Raw genomic sequence first — 9534 nt, 5'->3', positions numbered from 1 at the left:
ATCCACACTTTGGTCTTCCTTCTTCTTGGTCTTCATATGGTCTGTGAATTGAATCTTGGGTATTCCAAACTTTTAGGCTAATATCCATTTATCAGTGTTCTTTTGTGACTGGGTTACCTCACTCAGGATGATATTTTCAAGTTTCATCCATTTTTTATGTTTTTGCTTGTTTGTTTGTTTGTTTTGAGACAGGGTTTCTCTGTGTAGTCCTGGCTGTCCTGGAACTCACTCTGTAGACCAGGCTGGCCTCGAACTCAGAAATCTGCCTGCCTCTGCCTCCCAAGTGCTGGGATCAAAGGCGTGTGCCACCACGCCCGGCTTCAAGTTCCATCCATTTGCCTATGAATATCATGAAGTTGCTGTTTTTAATAGCTGAGTAGTACTCCATTGTGTAAATGACTACATTTTCTGTACCTATTCCTCTGTTGCGGGACATCTGGGGTTGTTTCCAGCTTCTGACTATTATAAGTAAGGCTGCTATGAACATAATGGAGCATGTGTTCTTGTTATACGTTGGAGCATCTTCTGGGTATATGCCCAGAAGTGGGATTGCTGGGTCCTCAGGTAGTACTATGTCCAATTTTCTGAGGAACTGCCAGACTGATTTCCAGAGTGGTTGTACCAGCTTACAATCCCACCAACAATGGAGGAGCGTTCCTCTTTCTCCACATCCTTGCCAGCATCTGCTGGCACCTGAGTTTTTGATCTTAGCCATACTGACTGGTGTGAGGTGGAATCTCAGGGACGTTTTGATTTGCATTTCCCTGATGACTAAGGATGTTGAACATTTCTTTAGGTGCTCCTCGGCCATTCAAGTTTCCTCAGATGAGAATTCTCTGTTTAGCTCTGCTCCCCATTTTTTAATAGGCTTATTTGTTTTTCTGGAGTCTAACTTTTTGAGTTCTTTGTATGTATTGGATATTAGCCTTCTATCAGATGAAGGATTGGTAAAGATCTTTTCAGCAAAATTCTGGATCCTGTTTACATAGCCAGTCTGTTAGTTTATGTCTTCTTGTTGGGGAATTGAATCCATTGACATTAAGATATATTAAGGAATAGTGAATGGTGCTTCCTGACATTTTTTTTATGTTTGTGTGGCTATCTTCTTTTGGGTTTGTTGGAAAGTTACTTTCTTGCTTCATCTATGTTGTAGTTTCCCTCCTTGTGTTGGTATTTTCCATCTATTATCCTTTGTAGGGTTGGATTTGTGGAAAGATATTGTGTAAATTTGGTTTTGTCATGGAATACTTTGGTTTCTCCATCTATGGTGATTGAGAGTTTTGCTGGGTATAGTAGCCTGGGCTGGCATCTGTGTTCTCTTAGGGTCTGTATGACATCTGCCTAGGATCTTCTAGCTATCAAAGTCTCTGATGAGAAGTCTGGTGCAATTCTGATAGGTCTGCCTTTATATGTTGCTTGACCTTTCTCCCTTACTGCTTTTAATATTATTTGTTTAGTGCACTTGTTGTTCTGATTATTATGTGTCGGGAGGAATTTCGTTTCTGGTCCAGTCTATTTTGGAGTTTTGTAGGCTTCTTGTATGTTCATGGGCATCTCTTTCTTTAGGTTAGGGAAGTTTTCTTCTATAATTTTGTTGAAGATATTTACTGGCCCTTTAAGTTGATAATCTTCATTCTCATCTATATGTATTATCCTTAGGTTTGGTCTTCTCATTGTGTCCTGGATTTCCTGGATGTTTTGAGTTAGGATCTTTTTGCATTTTGCATTATCTTTGATTGTTGTGCCCATGTTTTCCATGAAATCTTCTGCACCTGAGATTCTCTCTTCCATCCCTTGTATTCTGTTGGCTTGCATCTATGGTTCTTGATTTCTTTCCTAGGTTTTCTATCTCCCTTTGTGATTTATTTATTGTTTCTCCTTCCATTTTTAGATCCCGGATGGCTTTGTTCAATTCCTTCAACTGTTTGGTTGTGTTTTCCAGTAATTCTTTCAGGGATTTTTGTGTTTCCTCTTTAAGGGCTTCTACCTGTTTACCTGTGTTCTGTATTTCTTTAATTGAGTTATTTATGCCCTTCTTAATGTTCTCTATTATCATGATGAGATGTGATTTTAAATCAGATTCTTGCTTTTCTGGTGTGTTGGGGGTATCCAGCTCACTGTGGTGGGAGAACTGGGTTCTGATGATGCCAAGTAGCCTTGGTTTCTGTTGCTTATGATCTTGTCCTTGCCTCTTGCTATCTGGTTATCTCTGATGTTAGCTGGTCTTGCTGTCTCTGACTGTGGCTTGTCCTTCCTGCAAGCCTTTGTGTCAGTGCTCCCAGGAGACCAACTCTTTCTGGGAGGAATTTGTGTATGGAGGGCTGTGGCACAGGGTGCAGACAGGAACTGGGAGAATCCTGTCCCCAGCTGTTCCTTGCTTCCTGTGTCCTGATGGCTCTAGACTGGTCCCTCTTGAGCCAGGAATTTGAGCAGAAGTGGTGGTCTTACCTGTGCTCACAGGCGTGTTAGTACTCCTGGGACTCTGGCTCTCTCCCGGCGATATTTGGGTATGGAGAGCTGTAGCACAGGGTCAGTTCCAGGCTTCAGTACTTTAAATGATAATTCTGTTGTTGCTTTTGGGCAAAGATCTGGGATGCCATCAGCTGACCCGTTGCGTGTACCATAGAGTCCAGCATTCAGCAAGCAGTGATGGCTTCCCTCCAGACAATCACTGAGGAAGAGAGCAGCAGTGTGGGAGAAAGAAGCATCAGAGTGCCGCTTACAGGCAGAGGTAAGCGCTAGAAAGGGGGACCCAAGTTGCACACGCCAGGGCAGAAAGTCTTATTAAAGCAAAGCTTAGTGTTTCGCAGAGTTGTTTTAACCATAGTATATATATATATGTGTGTGTGTGTATAGATATATATGGAAAATAAAACAGTTTACAAGAATCTGGGTGAGGAGTAACTTGCATCCCCCCTCACCTCGGCAACCAGCTCAGACATCGCTCGCCACGGCCGCGAGGTGGCAGCAAAAACCCGCTAATGTTCAGGCATCCATCCAGCCCCGGAGAACGGGAACGTTTTGGATGTTCCTTGAGATATAGGGAAAACTAGTTTTTTGGGGGTCTCCAGATAATAAAAATTCAAATACTATATGGAGAGATAGACAGAGTCTATCTCTCCTGACCTGCACCCCTCTGGGCTCTCCCTGCCTTCCCATCTCCAGGAAACCCATCCAGTCTCCTGTCTCCTCTGGTCCTTTTTTGGTGTCAGGTATTGCTCTGGCAGCATCCAGGCCTGCCTTCACCCTTTCCCAGTTGCTTCTTTCCATTCCTGAGAATGACACTGGAAGCTGAGCAGTCTAAATAATTGTTCCTTTGATCTCTCTCTCTCTCTCTCTCTCTCTCTCTCTCTCTCTCTCTCTCTGCCTCTGCCCCTCTCTCTCAGGACATGGACGCTGGAGAATTACAAGGAGTTAGTTTCGGAAGGTGCCAACTGAGTGTCGGGCCAGGAGACCCCAGAGTGCAGTGGAAACCTCAGGGTAAAAAGCCCAGAAACTTGGGTTCAACTTCTGTCCACTCTGGGATTCAAAACCACCCTTACTTCATAACATGTTCTCTAAAGCCACACTTCCAGCGAAGGGTTGCTGCCTTCTCGAAAGTCTTTCTGAAATTCTTGTGGCTACAAACCGGAAAGACTGGGCCCTGGGCTTTCTCTATCCCTGGAGGCAGTCAGCCAGGCTGAGAAACAGTTTGCAGAAAGATGGGTGCACAGAAGCTGGGCCGAGCTCAGACCCAGATTTTCCTAGGTTGCTGGGAGTCTGGTAAGTCCTGAGTTTCCTGCCCCACCTCCGACCCACCTCTGACCCTCCAGCCCTTGGCAGGAGCCATACTCTTAATTACTTACTGCACTAGCCTAGTCAGCCACCTCAGTGACTGAGGACGCCCCTCCGGAGTGCCCATCCAAGCACCTCCTCCAGGGTGTCCCTGCACAGTAGAATTAAGGCAGAATGAGTGGTCATGGAAATAGACCCAGTGAGGAGTCTCACTCTGGGTAGGAGGTGGCTTGTCAACACTCCCCTCAGGCCGACGTATGGGGGCAGGGGGAGCTGACACTCTCCATATTTCTTGAAGTCACAGGGAGTGGAGATCCAGGACCATTGCATTATAAGCCATAAGCCCACAAATCAATGATAACCTCTGAGGATGGTCCTTTGAGCTTTCACTAAGGCTGTTTTGGCTGCTCAGTGGATATGGGGTCAAGACTATATAGCTTGCTGGAACCTTGTACCTAACCTCATGTGACCTTCCCACTGACTCAACTGTCAGCTTCTCCACACCCCCTGGGCAACTCCCTACAGTCACCAGGAACCAGTCCTGCCACGCTGCTCCTCCTGGAGCCACGGCTCCATCCACACCCGAGGCCTCACACTGCCTGCCTGGAATCCCTCCACTGAATCCAGTCCGTTCGTCTGGATCAATGTTGTCCTTTCCCCTCTCCATCCCCGTGCATCCTGTGTGCACCTGTTTTCTCAACTGTCCCTTCTACCTTGAAGGTCAGCCTGAATCTCACTTGGCCCTCCTCTCTCTGTTCTTACAGAACGTAGGTGATATTTGTAGACTGAGCCGGATGCCCAGCCTACGTGCTGTTGAATGAAATCCTAGGCACACCTGTATGTGGGTGTGTCCCCCGAGTAAAATGCATATTTACCTGACTCATGCAACACGAATCAGGATCACACATATATCCACTTTATACACTATTGAGTTCAGCCCACTGGGGTACTCCAACACATCAAGCCAAGGTCTGTCCTCTCCACGAGTGGAGCCAGCTCCAGTGAGCTAGGGCCTTAGCAGGAACGGCTGCTTTTAGTCCCTTGCTGGGTGCTCTTGAAACATCAAGTCCTAAGAAGGTGTATAGTAGCCAGTCTCTTGCAGGGCTACATTCCCCCCTCAACATGAGTAAAGTGCTTGGGGCAAGACACTCCCTGACCTATTCGCTCTTGCTTTCAAACTTACTTGTCTTAAGTGCCAGCAAAGGATCTTAGAAATCTGTTTACTGGGCTACTGGTAACCCTAGGAAGAAAGACTGGGGTTGGGACATGGAGTGTGTAAGGGCAGCTGTGTGACAGTGGTCAAGTCGTTGTCCTTTCTTAGTTTTACCAGGTCTTCACTTCTAATCACAGTCTCTTAGGTTCAGAAACATCCAGAAAGAGGTAGGTAGTTGTGGCTGCAGCCTGGAGTCACGGCTTTCCATCCCCTTGATCTGTCTCAGCTGGACCTGGCCAGGGTGCAGAGGAGGTGAGGGCAGGCAGGGGCCATGGCACTCTGTGTCTGCAGAGGCTAAGCGTGCAACCCTGCTCATAATTACCACGCTCACTCATTAAAAGACCTCGCTAAGAATGTCAGTTGAATAATAGTCACAAATTAATTATGATGGTAAATACTCATCTCAGAATCAAACCGACTAAAGCCTGCTCAGGTCTGGAAGGGCTCCAGGCCACCCTCAGGCACAGGCTGGACTGTCGCCTGAGGCAGCCCAGGCTTCAAGGAGCAAGAAGATAGGCCATGCTCTGCTATGACCACATTCCCAGGAGTCAGGCTTAGAGAGGCTAGGCTGGACCACAGCGCCCCCCAGCCGTCTGAAAGAAGAAAGGCAGTTTGAGCCAAAGACTGGGGGCAGGGGGTGGGGGAAGCTTAGGGGACTGATTGCCTTGCACACACCAGTCCTTACATCCAGACCTTACCTCCTGCCTTATTTGTAGATGCCTGGTCACCTCCTCACCCCAACCCCACCCCACCCCACCCCACCCCACCCCACCAACAGTCCCTTCACATCCAGGGATTTAAAAGCCTCAGGGCACTCATCCCCGCCCCAAGCCCCACCTTTATCTTTAGTCACCTGTGCTCTATGTACAATGTGCTGGTTTCTCAGCCAGTGCGAGCCTTATCCTCTCCTGCTCAGATAAATCCTTCTACCTATCCTCTCCTCTCTGACCAGTCAGGGGGTCTTCTGGGTGTCGCGGGGTGAACACAGCCAGAGGAGATGTAAACACATGTGTACAGGCCCCGTCTGTCATGCCGGGTTTTTGACACTTTGGGTAAAATCCCGAGGGTCTGAATTAGCTTCCTTTGGGTTTAAGCTCCACCCCCTTTTCCTTACAGACCATGCTTATATAATGCAACGCGAAGGCGGTACAGGCTTATTTGCGAAATGTGGTTAGGTCAAATGCGCTTCTGTGTGAAGAGCGAGGCCTGCAACTGCCCACTGTAGGAAGCTTCTGTCTGCTCATCTGTCTGCTCACCGCTTGCAGGAGCGAGGGGATATGGGGCGCTCCGTGGTGAGGCTGCCGCCAAGGGCAGGAAATACTCCGTTCAGTTCCCAAGTCAAGCTAGCCCTGCCGCGGGTGCTCCCTCAGACACTCCGGGGTCTGCTAAGCTGTGCAGTACCACAGCGGCACATTTCCTCCACCCAGCCAGCTTGGTCCAGCTGGTTTCTCCAGAGTTTAAGCAATCTGGTCCTTTCCTGCCCTTCCTAACTCTTCTTTCTTTCTTTCTCTTTACTTTTTTGTTGTTGTTGTGTGGTTTTGTTTTTGTTTGTTTGTTTGTTTTGTTTTTGTTTTTGTTTTTTTTTTGTTTGTTTGTTTGTTTTTTTGACAGTGTCACTATAACCAGGCTAGCCTTGGACTTGTGTTAACCCTCCTGCCTCTGCCTGGGTTATAGCCATATGCCTGGCTCCTCTGTTTGTTTGTTTGTTTCAGTTCACCTCTCTTCTCTCTTCAGTCAATATTCTCACTGTCATCTCTCTCTGCGATGTCCCTCCATTCTGCTGTGTTTTCTTCCTTTGCAGAACAGCCTAGGCCCCTGGGTGGAGGGGAGTTTCAGAACAGGGCATTCTGCTCTCCTCGCCATAGGAGTCCTGTTCAGCTGAGGGTGTTTATAGTGTGCATCCTGTCTTCTCTAAATCTCTAGCTGTCTGCTGTGATTTGTAGGGAGGCCCTCTGGTAGTGGATAAGTCTAAAAGAAGTGGTCTCTGGGGGGCCCAGACAGGAGGGCAAGTGACTACAGGGTGGAGTTACCATTTTGGGGTTGGCTCCTATGTCATTGGGTGCTGAAGTTTCCTTCAATAACCTCCGTTTTCATGACTATGCCATGGCTGTGTTCTTTAAATGAGTGGACCATCCTTCTGTAGCCTCTCTCATGTATAAACTTTTGGTGAGTCACTGCCCTTCACATAGAGCAGATTGTGAGCTAGCAGTGTGTGGGTGCTATTGGTGTTTAACACAAGTGCAATTCTATTGTGGTCTGAGTCTGGGTAGCTCTGTGGGAGGAAGATCTTAAGATTGGGCAGGTTTGTGTGTGCATCCTGGAGAGAGTGCCCGCGGGGAGGAAAGATGCTTGCATTTGTGTTTGAGAACTGGTGTAAACTCTATAAGGGGTAGAAGAGAAAGACCGGCCGTGTGTTGGGTAGGAAAGATCTGTGGGTGTTGAGAAATTGTTCTGGTAGCAGGTGTGTGTGTGTGTGTGTGTGTGTGTGTGTGTGTGCGCGCGTGTGTGTGCTGTATTTATACAGAAATGGCTGGTAGCAAGATATGCATACAACATGTGGCTAGGGTATATTTGTATAAGTGTGTGTGTGTCTGTGTGTCTGTGTGTGTGGTATGTGGTCTAGCTTCTGTCAGCCTGGCTCTGCCTCCCCCCTCCTGCCGAGTCCTGCCTGACACTGCAGAGCTCAATCAGCCGCTGCATGAATACACTCGAATGGAAAGTTGTGCTCAGCTGACCGGAGAAATTGGAACAGGGCTAGTACTGCTACCTCCTCCCAGACTCTCTCACACCCCCCACCCCTCAGGCCAGACAGCCATCCCAGCCGGCTGGCTGGGACCAGGAAGGCTCAGTTCAGCTCAGCTGGGGCCCGGAAAGAGACCCGCCAGTGGGAGGCGGCAGTGGGAGGCAAGGGGCACATGCGTGAGGCCCTGCCCTGTAGCTCAATGGCTCTGGTAGGTAAGGAGACTCAGCCCCAGTGTCCAGGGAGGACTTTGAAAAGCCTCAGAGGTGGCAGCCAGTACTCCAGGTGACAGCCACACAATGGTCTGGGCAGTACAGAAAGGTCAGGGTAGCACACGCAAAGGAAGACAAGGAGTACAAGAGTCTGAGACACCCCTTGCCCTGGGGGAACTAGAGCATGGCCATTGCCCCACAGACCTGATACTAGGCTACAGGGTTAGTGACCCCTGCAAGGCACTGGGTTCAAAATGTGCCAGGCAGTTCCATTCCACTTTTGAAGAAGTACATAGGTGTCCGTGACAAACTAGCAGTGGGCTGGCAGAGGCTGGAGTTACTCCCCTGCCTCCACAGTCTCTCCCACTTGACCTGTCTAGGCCTATGCTGGTCTTCCCAGCCCTGTGTTGGAACCAGCTCTGGAGCCAACATTGGGGCTACTGGTCCCACTAAGCTCAGTTCCAGACTTCCCTAACCAGGCTCACATGCATGCCTCCAGTCCCACTGTAGACCAGCATCCCTGCCTGGCACCGTGACAGCTTCTGTGCCATTTCTCTGAAATCAGTTGTGTATCTCACCAGGGATAATCAACTTCTGGGCACTGGGCAGCAAATTTTGGCAGGATTCAGAGGGCAGGAAGAAGGGCTGAACGGGGAGCTCTGGGGTGGGGCTGGGAAGGGAGGTGGGTTAAGAGGTGAAGAAGTCAGAGGAGCAAGTTGGTCTGTCTTTCCTCCCTGGGGGAGGGGCTAGGAGCGGGTCTTGGACACAGACTTTCACAGCTTCACAATCCACTCTTCTCCTTGGGTTTCTGATGCAAATTCTAGACAACCATTGTTTGCCTCTGAGGGATGCAGAGAAGAAGAGAATTGGATGTTACTCCTCAAATGGTGTGTACCCTTAGGTATATAAAGTCCTGGCACTGGGAAAGCTCCCAACCAAATGCATTAGAAGGGGAGGCAAGAAGCCCCCAGTCCACAGAGAAGTGGTCTCAATCCTCTGATGATGAGGAGTTGCAGTGTGGCCCTGTGACTAAGAGGCCCTCGGAGGTCCACACTCTCAGCTGCAGGGGCAATTGGGTTTGTTTCCAGGAGACTGGACAGAGTTTCAGCACAGCTCTTTCTCCAGGCACCTCTGCCCAGCCATCCCATGTGACTTGACTGCTTTGGCCATAGATGGGGCTAGAAAGAAAATGGACAGGCACTAGGTAAAAGAGAGATCTGGCCAGAAAAGGGTCCCCTTTCCTTCTGTTCTCTGTTTGAAAAATCCCCTGTGACAACACCAATATCAAGGGACTGGGTGAGGGGAGAAAGTCAAAAAGTCCAGCCAACCCATTTTAGCCAAGGAGCAACTGTTGTGAGTGCGCGCGCGCGCGCGCGTACGCACACACACACACACACACACAATTTCTTAGAGGGGCAGGAAGATTCCTAGGGGTAGGGACTTGGTAGTCACATTTGTGGACAGATTAGGATGACTTAGATGTCCCCAAGCAGACTGAACCTCACAGGGCACATGTTTCCTGCACACAACAGCCTGCAGGTGTATTGGAGCCGCTGAAATTTCTGTAGATTCTCTCAGGCCGAGCATACAGACTG

This window comes from Mus caroli, chromosome 17, assembly GCF_900094665.2.
Source record: "Mus caroli chromosome 17, CAROLI_EIJ_v1.1, whole genome shotgun sequence".
Classification (NCBI taxonomy): Eukaryota; Metazoa; Chordata; class Mammalia; order Rodentia; family Muridae; genus Mus; species Mus caroli.
This window is presented reverse-complemented; position numbering follows the sequence as displayed.